General features: G+C 40.6%; 1 long non-coding RNA gene across 2 annotated transcripts; it reads right to left on the reverse strand.

Annotated features, from left to right (window-relative positions):
- Positions 1-1,775: 1,775 nt before the first annotated feature.
- Positions 1,776-13,668, reverse strand: LOC119617901. Of its 2 annotated transcripts, XR_005234355.1 has the most exons (4): positions 13,562-13,668; positions 13,295-13,455; positions 13,025-13,205; positions 1,776-2,403 (listed from the first exon to the last, which is right to left on the reverse strand). It is a non-coding gene; the product is annotated as an uncharacterized LOC119617901 (long non-coding RNA). The 2 variants fall into 2 exon arrangements; XR_005234354.1 differs by having other exon boundaries at positions 13,295-13,642.
- Between the last annotated feature and the right edge of the window lie 506 nt (positions 13,669-14,174).

The raw sequence follows: 14,174 nt of genomic DNA on the forward strand, positions 1-14,174 counted from the left end.
AAAGACCTAATCTCTCCATCCGCACACGAACTACTGTTTCGCAGCAACTGCCAAAAGACTACCAAGAAAAGCTGTCCACTTTCCGCACATACTGCAAAAACAAGATCACTGATAAAAAGATCCATCCAGAGCACATCATCAACATGGACGAGGTTCCATTCATCTTTGATCTTCCTGTGAACCGCACTGTGGATAAAACAGGAGCAGGTATGGTGAATGTTCGCACCACAGGGAATGAGAAGTCATCCTTCACTGTAGTTCTCGCCTGCTAGTCTAATGGCCAGAAACTTCCACCCATGGTTATTTTCAAGAGGAAAACTTTTCAGCCGGCGTCGTCATCAAAGCAAACTCGAAGGGATGGATGGATGAAGAAAAGATGAGTGAGTGGTTGAGAGAAATTTACGCCAAGAGACCGGGTGGCTTTTTTCACACAGCTCTGTCCCTATTGATCTGCAACTCCATGCGCTCCCAAATCACTGATGGTGTTAAAAAACAAGTGAAGCACACTAATTCAGTGCTTGCCGTCATTCCAGGTGGATTGACAAAAAAACTCCAGCCGCTAGATATTGGTGTCAACAGGACATTCAAAGCTAGACTGCGAATGCGTGGGAGCAGTGGATGACAGAAGGCGAGCACATGTTCACCAAGATGGGGAGACAGCGCCTAACGACATACGCCACTATCTGCCAGTGGATCGTAATTGCCTAGGCTGATATATCCATCTCAACTGTGGCCCGAGCTTTCAGGAAGGCAGGAATTGTCACTGAACTACCAGACAACAGCAGCAACACTGAGTCGAATAATGATGACTTTGACGAGACGGAGCCGGGCATGTTGGATGCCGTATTCACCCAACTGTTCAATTTGGACACTGAAGAAGAAGAATTCGAGGGATTCGCTGATGATGAATGAACTGATAAAGTGAAATTTACCGGTACATGTTTCTTTTGTGTGTTTACAGCTGAACAAGGTTGGTCATATTGTGAATATGCACATTAACGTTTGAACAATGTTGAGTTATTGTTTCCATATATTACTGTATGTTATTGCTTTGCACTATTTTGAGAGTTACTATATTGTGTTTACACTAACGTTTGATTTACCGTAACGTATCAGACTGTTTCTTTTACGTGTTTACTGAATCGAGGAAAAGTTCCCCTTCACTACCTGTTATACCTTGCTGTTGCTAAAAGATAATACTACGTCACTGACATTACCTCGGGAAAAATAATAAAACAGCTGTTTATTCATTTTGGGAGTGAACGGAGTTGTCAGAAAGCTGGTTTGTATTCTATTAATAAAGTTTGACTGACTTATCTGACTATTTTGTTGACATTCCCTTTAGCGCAGCGCCATCTAGTGGATGCATAACGCAACCTCAGCCACTACTGTAGCTTCTATGCTATGCGCCTTATAATGCGGTGCGCCTTATATATGAAAAAAGTTTTAAAATAGGCCATTCAAAATATAGTACATTGCAGTAGAAACAAAGTTTAATCAAGTCACAGAAAATTGGACTTTACACATCTGAACTGGTATTTTAATATATTTTATGGTTTTTACACAGTCACAGTTTAAGTTTTATGATTTTTTAAAGATTTTTTCAAAGGAAGGTTTAACTTACAGTTGATGATGTCACACTATAATCTTTAAATTATCTAAAATTTTCTAATATTTTGTAAATGAATTTGACTTGTGTCTGTCACTGCTGTAAGACTACTGGTTTTCTTTCAGATCCCCACAGAAACGCAGTTCACAGTTAAGCTTCCATAGATTTCCAATTAGGTTAAATATTATTTAAAACTAAAACTAAAAGTGAGGAGTCTTTTTAACTTGTCATATCTCCTTTATAAAACACTGTTAAAAAATAAAAACAAAGCCTGTGACTATCACAGTCTTCTGCCACTCATGGTTTAAGAATCTTTTAAGATCTGACTTATAATTTTCTAAGAGCAACTGTTCGTTTGAGGTTTACTTTTCTGTCAGCATTTTGTGCCGCTTATTAACAAAGAATGACAGACACAGGTGTATGTTTATCATGGTGACCTTAATGAGCCACTGGACGCAGCTTTAATATTTTTTTATCTTGATTCTTTTCACACTTCCTTTACAGTTCATACATTAAAATGTAGGCATTTCTTCTGATCTTAGATTATTACGAGGTCATATTGGAGTTTGGTGGGGTGGCTGGACTGGCAGCCTTTGTCATGTTTGGTAAACTGACTCTGGAGCAGTGCAATTGCAAACTCAACCAACAGAAGATTTTCAATGGTTTACTGTGACCAGAGGTGAACAGGTTGGCAGTCTCGGGTCGACTTGGGCGGGGGCTGACGTGAGCTCGACTGGAGGAGGGCGAAGTTCCAGAAGGCGAACCAGCTGAAGGTTGCACCTGCCGGCCACACCCTGCAGAAAGGGTAAGAACACACACACACCCCAGTGGATACAACAGCCTTCTTTTCTTCAGAAATTTTCTAGGTATCATCATTACGCTTATTTAACCAGATAAAAGTCAATTTTCTTTTAACAGGGTGATGATCATTTTGATCAAAAAATTTCTGGTAATGTGTGACCTGTTGCCAGTTTTCATAAGTATTCTTTTTTGTAAAAATAAATGACATTACCAAAAACATAAGGGAATGAATGTGTTTTGTAGAAACTGTTAGGTGGTGTTGGTCATATACTGAATTATAAAAATCTTTATGACTTATTTATTTTCATTTTTATGTCAGTTTCTCTGATATGGAGAGGATATGTTATCTTCCCTCATGTCTGTCTGGCCTGTCTGAGTCACTTTTAGAAAAGCAGCCCTGCTTGACCTGCAGATGCCCTTTGGGTTTAACAGATTGCATTCATATTTTGATTCTAAGCTCTTGGCATTATGGCTCATCTCCTTTGATGGAAGAATCATCTGCATTCAGAGTCTGATGATCTGAGATCCTGGAACATCTTCAGGCTGCTTCCATCATGCCCTGCCTTCAAAAGCTGGGGCCTTGGAGCTGATGAGATCTCTACATATTGTGGTCAGACATGAAATCTAGCCATTTATCTGTGTTTGCCCTGAAATCAAGTGCTGTTCAAAAGCCTCTTTCTGTCCTAACAGTTGGTTTAGATTCTTTAAAGGATCTCCAAGTCTCTATACCACGATTACTGTGCTACAATTTGCTTTATGTTTTCTTTTTTTTATTGACACATTAAAATGCAATTAGCATCTGTATGCAGAACAAATTGTCTGAATCTAGTGAAGGACTTTGAAGGAAAAAGATAGCTCCTTTCATCAACATATCCAGTAGTCCCTTGACAGTACGCTATTGCAGAATTTTAGCTCTTACTTTAGATGAATCAGCTCTGCCTTTTTTGTGTAAGTCTAATAAAGTCAAATATGTTGACTTTTTCAGTCGTACAGCAGAGCAGAGAACTTCTTGAGATGAGAGTACCTTGAGATTGCCTCCAAAAAAAAAAAAAAGAAGAAAAATCAAGTTTGATTTACTTGGCAAACATCCCTGTGCTTCTTCTCTCCTGCTTTCATTTCCTGTGCAACACACATACACCCTGAAGCTGTAAGTAGGAAATCAACCACACATGCCCAAACACAGTGTGCAAATTTAAATTCTAGTGCTATTGTCTTAGCAGAAAAGAAGTCATTGTCTTAAAAAAAACTCCAACATATCATTATGCAATCTGACATGGATGAAGCAGCTTTTACAACTACTGACTGCAAGAACTGTCACTGGATTTAATAAGTCTGAAAACAGTCAAAGTCAATACTGCCACTGACCTACACAGCACAGCAGAAGGTAGTGTGCTTTAGAAAGTCAGCTTTAGATACGGAGAGAGGCAGAAATAGCAGCGAGATCAGCAGCCTGCATTGCCGCATGCTGTGCTGCATGCTGATTGGGCTGCTAGTATTGTATTCTCATAAAAAATTGATTGGCTTTACACAGGCCAGCAGACAGACTATCTTTGATAATCTCCCTCCTCTCTGGTTTAGGAGGCATTTTTCTGGGTTCCTGCTTTTGAAATTATTTTCAGGTTAATATCACCTGCCTCCAAATGTGAAAGGGAGACAATGTTTTTGCCTGTGTCTGTGTGTGTGATCATTTGTCTGTTGAATTAGCAACATGTCTCATGAACCATCAAATGTATTTTAAAGAAACGCTCAGAAAATAATCATTAAATGTATATCTACATCTGATTTGCTTTTGGAGTCAATCCAATTCAAGATTGCCAACTGATTTTAGAAAAAAAACATGAATAGCTATAACTTAGCTAAATGTACAAGTGTAACAGGGTTAATGTGGTATATGACTCCACTTGTCATTACTTTTCATTTGGGTCTTGTATAAAAGGAGAAACAGTACCCCCTCTTGGTGGTTGGTTGTAAAAAGTGTAGTGAGCACAGTGACCACATACCTATTCTATGAGAGACGGGCATGAGGTGGGTTCAGTTATATTAGTGTAAGAGCCATTTATCTTGTTTTTCTGTGTTTATCTTCACTATGGGGTGTATTTCATTTTGTGTAATGAGTATGTCAGAAGGGGGATGGGGTTACTTAAGGTCAAGCGTGATTCTGTTCAGGTGTTTGGAAATGGAAGGGGCAAACAGTTTTCTACTGTGCTTAGTTTAGACTTATGACAGATGTATTTGGTTCTAAATGAAAATGGCAAGATATTTGTAAGAGAAGATCTGCATAAGGAATCTTGATTAAGCCAAAGCCTACCAGTTACAACAGTAACCAATAGCCTAAAATACAGGATTTTAACCACTACAATCAGCACTGTGGTAAAATATGGAGTATTGTTGATCATTGTGCATTATATGATCACTGACTAACTGTAAGATGTACTTATGTCAATCAGGACAAGTTTCATAGTGTACATTTTATGACTTGATAACATTATAATTGACTACTACACACCAGAAAATATCCACTAGTTTGATGGTAATGTACAACACTATTCCTCGTAAGGTGCTGTACCTGCTGTGATGAGCCCATGGTTCTGACCAGATTAAACAGTATACAGTTTTACACTCGTCTCCTGACCATCATTAAACACAGTGCAAAGTACTAACTATAAGAAGAAGAAAAGACCTACTGACAGGTTGAGATCTATTTGGACTTAGCTGTGTTAAGTGGTGGCAGAAGGTATGGTTTGAAACTACATTGAAAATGATGACACGGGGTGGAAAAACGGTGGAGCACCAAGAGGAACCACATGGTTGTGAACCAGTTTCTTCAGATGACCAGCAGGGAGCAGCAGCACAAGCTAGTAATCCAGATAAACTGGACGAATTAACCAGTCTGCTGAAGTCTCTCATCCACTCCCAAGCCTCCAGAGATCAGCAGGTGGAAAAAGAGTCGACACGTCAAGAAAAAATCTTGAACAATCTCAAGCATCAATTTCAGCAGATTCAAGCTCAGGTGAGAGACCTGAAAGATGACTTTGAAAGAGGAATTGGGCTACAAGTTACTGCTGATAATGATGATGATGATGATGATAATGATAACACTGATGAAGATGATGGTTCTGATAGTGTTGATCATCAGGTAATTGCACATGACCGACAAACACAGCCACTAACACAATGGGCGCTAAAGCTACCCAAATTGCCTAAGATTCTGCCACTCTCACCAGATGATGACATAGAACATTATTTAATGACTTTTTAAAGAATAGCCACAGTTTGTGGTTGGTCAAAAGATGAGTGGGCAATTCAACTAATTCCCCTGCTCACTGGCAAAGCAAAAAGTGCATATGTTCTTATGGACTTTGATGATTCATCCAATTATGAGAAGGTCAAAGAGGTGATTCTTGCAAAGGATGAAATCACATGTGACACGTACAGAAAACGGTTTCGTGCACTGGACATCAATCCTGGTGAAACCCCACGTGAACTGTATGTGAGATTAAAAGACCTTTTTCAAATGGGTGAAACCTGAAACTTCAACTATGAAAGACATCTCAGAGCTTCTGACTCTGGAACAGTTTCTGAGGAAGATGAATCTAGAGATGGAGGTTTGGATCTGCGAAAGGGACCCCAAGTCTGCTGAGGATGCTGCTCGTCTTGCAGAGGTGTTCCTGTCAGCCAGGAGTGGGAGCCAGAGATCTGCCTTCTACCGTGACAGTCGCATTACGGGATGAAATAAGTCCTATGGGGCTGATGGGGGTGGACAACTTCAAAGTAGGTCCCGAGGCAATTTTAGACAATCTTTTTCTAAACCTAGTACCTCAAAATCAAATAACAATAAGCCATCTTTTTCCAAATCCAGAGAGACACTTGCTGTTATCTTTGTAATGGACTAGGTCACACCCAGTATACATGCCCTTCAACCAGACAGACTACACCCTCTCTCCTGTGTACAGTTCCTAGATCCCCTCAATATCTTGTACATCAGAAAGAGGTTTAATGGTCCCAGTTTTAACCAGTGGTCAGTGTAAGGAGGCCCTGTTATATTCAGGCTGCTTTAAGTTTGTGGTTCATTCCAGTATTGTGCCAAGAGACCTTTGGACTGAAGCTTCAGCTAACATTTGCTGTGTTCATGGTGATGGAAAGGCATATCCCACAGCTGAAGTTTACCTAACAGTTGATGGTCAAACTTATCTCATGTCAGTAGCTTTGGTGGCTAAGCTCCCTTATGCTGTTATTTTGGGGAGGGATGTTCTAGTTCTTTTTGATCTCATCCAACAAGCACAAGCTATGTTACAGTTTGTTGGACAGAACAGTGTAAGGTCACCAGTACAAGGGGTGAAGAGGCAGTTAATGGGAAAAGTTCACACTTCCTGTAATGTGGCTATCACTAGAGGTCAGAAAGCTAAGAATACTCTTTAGGAGTTACCTTTTTACCATGCTGAGCTAGAAGAGGGTCCAGTAAGGCTGCATAAAACCAGAGCACAAAAGAGGAGGGACAAGTTTTGGTGTCCATCTAAGAAACTGTGTGAACTCATCAAAGAACCAAGTCAGTCCATGAATGTTAAAATCCCCTCAGACATTGCTGCACTCCAAAGTGCTGATCCAAAGCTAAAATTTTGGTTTGATAAAGTTTCAGAGGTAGAAGGTGAAAAACTAGGCAAAGCAGACTGTCTAGCAGAATTTACCTACATAAAAAATGGCATTCTCTACCAAAGACAGGGCAAAGCTGAGGCTTTAGCTCTGCCACGCTGGGGGTCGGCAACTAGGTCAGCTCAATCTCGCTGAGGGTCCGGATGGACGCCTCGCTCCGCTCAGCCTCGCCTGCTTGGTCTAAGTCTGCCTCGCCCTCGCCTGCTTCGTTCACACCTGCTTCGCTCACGCCTGCTGCGTCCTCGCCTGCTGCGCCCTCGCCTGCTGCACCCAAGCCTGAGCGGTCCTCCGGGACTCTTGCTTCTCCGGGGGCGGCGCCCAGGTCGCCCCCCTGAACTCTGGCTCCACTGATGACGGCGTCCGGGCCGCCCTCCTGAACTCTGGCTCCGCCGAAGACGGTGTCCGGGCCGCCCGACGGAACTTCTTCCGTTACGGTGGTTTATTTTTCGAGTTTTTGTGTATTTTCCCCAGTCTTTCTGGTCAGTTTTTTGTTAAGTATTCTTTGCTTGTTTTTTAGTTTTTGCCCGCCATCTTGTGTTTTTGTTCTTACCCCCCACCACCCTCCTGTGCTAGGTTTTGTTTTGGTTTAGGGACGTCAGAAGATGTCTATTGTTTATCATTTTGCAGTTGGGTGTTCCTTACAATGGTTTCTCCCAATTTAGTTCCACTTCTATTTAAGTCGTAAGTCTTTCATTGTTCAGTGGAAATGTTGTTGGTGTGGTTACTCTGTGCACAAAATTAAAGAAAATGCAGCTGATATCCATCTGAGCCTATTTTGTTTTTTCAACCGTTTTGGGTCCCACCTCTATGACCGCTTCACTTCCTAATAAGCATGTGATGAGCATGTGACAGTAACTATCCGTTGCAATTTATTCATAGTGAGGTCTATAGTGGTAGGTCTGCAGGTCTTTGTACAAGAGAATGGTAGTGCCTGTGTGTGTGTGATTTTTCTACCATCGTCAGGCTGATTGGATCCAGCTGGAGCTAGTTACCTGCAATCAGAGCACCCTTTAAAAAGGAGCAGTTTCCCTGAGGCAGACACCAGATTTTTTCCTAACCTTGTGTGGTAATAGGCCAACCTTAGTGTTTTCTAAGCTCTTTAGTTAATGTGATTGTGAGGCTTGTGACAGAAGCCTCTTCTGTTGCTTCTTTCGCCATTCCAGGTCCTTGACTTCCTGGAGAACCAGTTTGCTCCTCAGCCTCACCTCCTTGATCAGTCACCTCATGTACAGCCAGTTGGCTCGTCTTTTGGTCCTCGCTGCTCCTTCGAAGGCTCTCCTGCAAGGATCTTACCTGTTCCACCAGCCACCTGTCCTCCCTCCACCACATCACCACCACCACTCGACTGGACAGAATTCAACAAGGGACACAGTCGTACCCACTCCCTGCTGAGCATCCCTCCTGCAGATCAGATCACCCTCCTCAGGATTCACCTCACCTCTGGACTGTAAGCATCATCACTACATTCCTCATTACAACATTCCTGCCTTCGCTAAGCATAACCTACTCCTCCAGTGCTACAGTGGACCTGAAGCCTTCCCCAGTTCCTGCAGGTCCCTAGTTTACCTTCGAACTCTTTTAAAACTCTGTTCTTGTGTTCGTAGTTGCTGCCTGCCTAAGAGGCTTAATTCATAGTTATGACACAAGAAAGAAGATCCAGGAGTGCTCCACTACTGACAGAAAAACATAAAAAAAAAACTAGACAGGAATTCACCAAAATACATTTTTTTAGGCATGGTCTTGATGGTCCTATCAGCATTATGTGTACAGGGGTAAAAGTGAAGCTTTCAAAGAAAAAGTACCATACCTACTGGGGAACACAGAGGGGATTCGGCTTTGTTTTGGGTGTGCTCTTTTGCATCTTGTACTGTGAACCTTGAATCAGTGCAGGACACAATGAAGTCTCAAGATAAACAAGGCCTCTTGGAGTGAAACCTACTGCTCAGTGTCAGAAAGCTCAACTTCAGTCATGGGTTCTTTAACAGGAGCATGACCTAAAACATGCAATTAAAAGCATAAAGAATGTCTGACAGAAAAACATTGAACTATTCTTGATTGGCCCTCCATGAGTTTAGATCTTAATTCTGTTGAACATCTATGGAAAAATCCAGTGCAGAACCATGACTATTAGAGCTAGGCCTTCAGCTTGCATAAAATATTGTTGTGGTCGGTGCATTTTTGAGGTCAGCTCTGAACCCAGACAGACAGGACTGGGGTAGGGGAGAAATGATTTAAGTGTGCTGAGGAGCTTAATCAGTAAATAATCATATATAGGATGATTTAAGTGTGTTCATATTAAAAAAGATTCAATCAGTAAATAATCATATTATAAGATGATTATAGTGTGTGATTAAAAATGTGACTGATCATTGAGCATTATGTGACAGTATTAACGGTTGTGAAGAGACCACAGCTTAAAAAGGGGTAAAAAGGTTAGGAGGGAAGAAGGCATTTATGAGAAAAAGGGGTGAAGTTGGGTTACACACATTCCCTAGTTTGCTCGGAATTAGAGGCAGCTACTTATGAGAAAAAAGGGGTAGGGACAGGTTCATGCAACTTTTCCAGGTTGCTCGGAATTGATGGAGTAAAAAGTTAGGGTTTTTCCAGAAGCTATGAAATTTGATAGTTTAGTATCAGATAATAAGATTTTAATATAAAATATAAGCCTTATTAAGAAGTTGGTGAGTAGTTTATAGTTTATTTGACGCTATGTTATTTCTGTGTACAGGTGTAAGGAAAGTAAGATGAAGAAAAGCAGAAGTTAGAGCAGCAGCTCAGAAAAAAGAGGAAGTGCAGTTGAAAGATAAAAGTAAAACACCGGAACAGAGTGAGTTGGGTTCTGAACTCACTCTGTTGGGTCCATCAGGACGTATTCACGGGCACTCTAGTTATTTTAGAAGTTAGCTGTCAAAAACTGAGCCTAAAAACTCAGATTTATCATCCCACTGCTGCTTGTTTCAACCTGGAGACGGCAGGGCCAGATTTTTATAATTCACCAGCCAACTTTTAAGTCTGAGACAGAAGAGAGGTCACTTTGGACAGATTTTACCAACATATTCTCCGTCTGAGGGGTGAATAATCCTGACAGAAAACAGAGAATGGTAAGAACTTTTCCTTAGTATGTCCTAACCTAAATTGTTAAATTTTGATTAGAATGTAGCTGTGGTCTTGTGTTAAGTAGACTTGATTGGTTTATATCCTATGCAAAGTTATCTGATTGATTTATGCTGTATTTGTCAAAGTTAAATTTAATGCCTTTTCTGCAATTGATTTAAATTGTTATGCTGCCTTTAGGACTAATAAAAATTTGCAAATCATATTAAAAGACAAAACATGGTGAGTCTACAATATTATTCTGAATATCTTTGTGGCATTTAACACATTTTTCATAAGATTATCATCATTTTACTAAGGTTTTTCCATGAGTTTTACTGGATTTATTTACAAGATTTCATCAGTATTACTGGACTTTCTACATGAATATTCATCAGCATCACTGGATTTTATGAGATTTTCAACAGTTTCACTAGATTCCCTCACAAGTCTTTGGATCACACATGGGATTATTAATCAGTTTCACCAAGAGTTTCCACCAGATCACGGTTACAAGACCCAAGAAAAGGGATGACACTTATGGAAGCAGTTCCACCAATATTCCTGAGTCCACCCGAGTCAAGTCAGTAAAATGTTTACCAATTTGAGGATGTAAGGATCTTGGTTCAGTAATTTTTGGGTGGTTTTGCAAAAGTGGGTTCAGCACAGTGATTTTTATAAAATATCACCCTGAGATATTATTTTCCAGGATCTCCAAAACAACCACACTGACTAACAACAGTTCGTCATAAAGTCGGGGTTTGGACGGTCGTTAACCTGGGAGTTTGGAGGATTATTTGTTCTCAGCCGCTGAATGATTTTTCCTTCAAGGGTAGCAGAGTGGATCCCAGGGAAGAAGACTGTAATTTTGTCTGGATCAACCAACCCCCGCAGTCAGCTTATCTAAGACCAACTGTGCTGTAATTGGGTAATACCCGGGGCCTTAGGCTGTTTTTTTAACTTTTGGAGGTAAGCTGAAGGGAAAAATTCCCATCCGATGACAATATGTGGTCATGCAATCTGCGGTTCTGATTGCTTAAAATGTTGTGCTTCTACACAACTTTTTGTTGCAAATGATGTAGACAGTGCAGGATTTCCCCAAGTATATTATAAGCCTGGTGGGTCGTCAGGTTTTGCTGACCCTGCCACCAGGTGGGGTGAGGTCCAGTTAGCATTAAACGTATCAAAAAAGCAGCAGAGTGTGTCCATGGGGAAGACTTATTTCTGTCCCTTTGAGAGTCTGTTAACAGTTAACTGGCCATCCCTAAATCACCAAAAATGCCTGAAAAAGCATACCCAAATTAAATCAGCTGCTGTTGTTGAACCCTTTGGAGTACATGCAAAAGCTTGGTCTCTATGAAGATGTCAAGCTAATTTTTTTATTTTTGCAGTCAAAAATGCTTTAACTGTAATTAGTATGGAGCTATTAAGTTTGTAACACAAAAACAATTTTTGCTTCACCTGGAGTTTTCATATTTATTTCTATATGAATACACATTGAAAGTTGAATGTATGGATTGTAAATTACAATAAAACTGTAAAATAAAGCATTTTTGTTTTGGATTTCAAGTTTGATCAAAATAGCATAAGAAATTACTTTTTTAGACAGGTTTGTGTGTGTGTATGTACAGGTGTTTTCCAATTGTGCCATTTGGAGACTCCAAATGGCACAATTGGAAAACGCCTGTACATACACACTTCAAATGATTGTAACTCCTCAATGCTTCAACATACAGTCCTCAATAAGGGCTCTAATAAAAGATAATGACCAGAGGAATCCTCTGCTATACACAAAATTACTGATACTGTGAAAATTAATTATGATTATATACATATAAACACAATAAAATAGTAAATCACACTATTGTGCATTGTAAAAAAAAAGAAAGAAAAATACTTTCTACAAATTTGGTTTTATTTGCAGAGTACAAAAAAAGCAACACACACTACACAGCAAACCAAAACTATTTACAAATATTATGCTCGATCCCCCCTTACATAGGATTGTCAATGTGCCACTTGTTGTAGCAGTCTCTAGTTGAGATAAAGCACAATGGCTTGTCACAGGTGGAGCACTTGATTGGTGTCTTAGTACCACATACACAACATCTTTGTCTACCATCGGTCCTGTGCCAGCTGGGGCACACTCTACTCTGTTTGTTCTAATAGTCCCGCATGCCCAGATCCTCTCCTGCATGAGATCTTGGAATAGGGTGGGACTAGTGTAAAAGTTATCCACAAATAGTTTGTAGTCTGTGCCCAGCACTAACGTGTTTATAAGCTTTGTTACTGCTTCATAACTGGGACCCTTTCCACTGTTGCCATCAGTTTTTCCCTCATAAATGAAAAAGTCCCAGGTATATCCATTGCTGCAGTCTGCGAGGACAAACAGTTTGAGTCCCCAGCAAACAGGCTTGCCCTTCATGTACTGCTTGAATGTAACTCTTGCTTTTGATGCAACCATTCTCTCATCAATGGCGATCTCTTGGCGAGGATGGTAGTTTCGGCGGCAGGCTTCTCTCATCTCCAGGTAAAGAGGTTTTATTTTTCCAAGGCGATCAAATTCTGGTGTCCCTCTTTTTGCTTAATTTGCTAAATCCTCTGCTGTACTATTCAGGTGGAGAATAGTGCAGCAGACGCACACCCAAAATAAATACTGATATCTAAAATAAAGTTCCAGCAAATATGAACACTTTATCAATCCTCTCAAAAGCCCTCTGATGCACAACTTCTGACCCAAGCAAACAATTATTCCCCCACTCCACCCCACCCCCCACTTCCACACAAAAGAACTAAAACAAAGTCCACCACAAAGCAAAACATGAATATTTATCTTTAGGGAATAATAACATAAAAACTTTAGACACTTACTGGTCATCTCCATCAAAAAACAAGTCATCTTCAGGTGTTGATTCATTAGTAGAATCAGACGTGTCTGACACTGAGATGTCGCTCTCCCTCCGTGTGAGCAATTCCACAACCTCCTCCATGGTATACTTTTGCTTGCTGGTGGGCTGTTCGACCATTTTTTCCTCTCAATGATACGATCCAGCTGAACAGTAAATGAAACTGTAAGCTACATATTTACATCTAACCGCCATATCATATGAAGACAAGCCAAGAATAAAACATTAGGCTTACTGTAATCTCCTTCTGTAAACAGCTGCTCATTTGTGGGATTCTGGAACCATAAACTCGGTTGAATCAGACACTACGTCCTCCAATGTATAATATTCCACTCTCGTGAGTCATTTAGAAGCTCCGTTTAAGTAATATATCCTGTTTTGACCCGTTCTGATAATCTGTTGTTGAGGAAAAAGTACAGTAAACACTTACTTCCTGCTAAGATTTATGCACCAAGCATGCACTGAATACGCAGGAGACTCAAAGAATCATGTCAAAACAAACCCAGAGGTGCCATATATCCCCATATCAGAAATTTTGTTGGCTACACATCCATGGCTTTAGATTTAGTGTCAGCATTGACCAGTCAGAAATATTCGTGAAAGATTCGGGGGATGTGTAAATAAGCTACATGACGCTCTCTGGATATTATTGGCTCAGAAAAACTCATTTCATAATGTGATTGCTCAAATGTGGTGTCAATCAAAAGGGGAGGGTCTAAGCTGTCATATAAAACCGTCATATTGGCAGACGGTGGCTATTCTGAGATACCAGATGGCTGAAAAGTCATAAGAACAAGATCTGTACCACGTGCGGGACAAAACGGGGCGTGGCTAGTTAACAGGTTAAAACTGCCTGCAGTTCTAATCAATGTCAAAAATGCAATATGATAAATTTACTGTCATTCTGATAACTAAAAATGAGTAAAAAAAACTGGGAACAAATCCCCACAAATTTTAAATTCAATTCATGTCAGGATTTGGCTACTTTTTGAGTTGAGCCAGAGGAAGGTGAGTGACCTTCTTGTGGCTCAGGGCCTCCAGGGTTCCCACCTCCAGGTTTTCAGTACCTCCAGAGTCCCACACTCCTGAGCCTCAAACAGGGTCCAGGAGGATGC

Source organism: Kryptolebias marmoratus, linkage group LG17 (assembly GCF_001649575.2).
Source record: "Kryptolebias marmoratus isolate JLee-2015 linkage group LG17, ASM164957v2, whole genome shotgun sequence".
Classification (NCBI taxonomy): domain Eukaryota; kingdom Metazoa; phylum Chordata; class Actinopteri; order Cyprinodontiformes; family Rivulidae; genus Kryptolebias; species Kryptolebias marmoratus.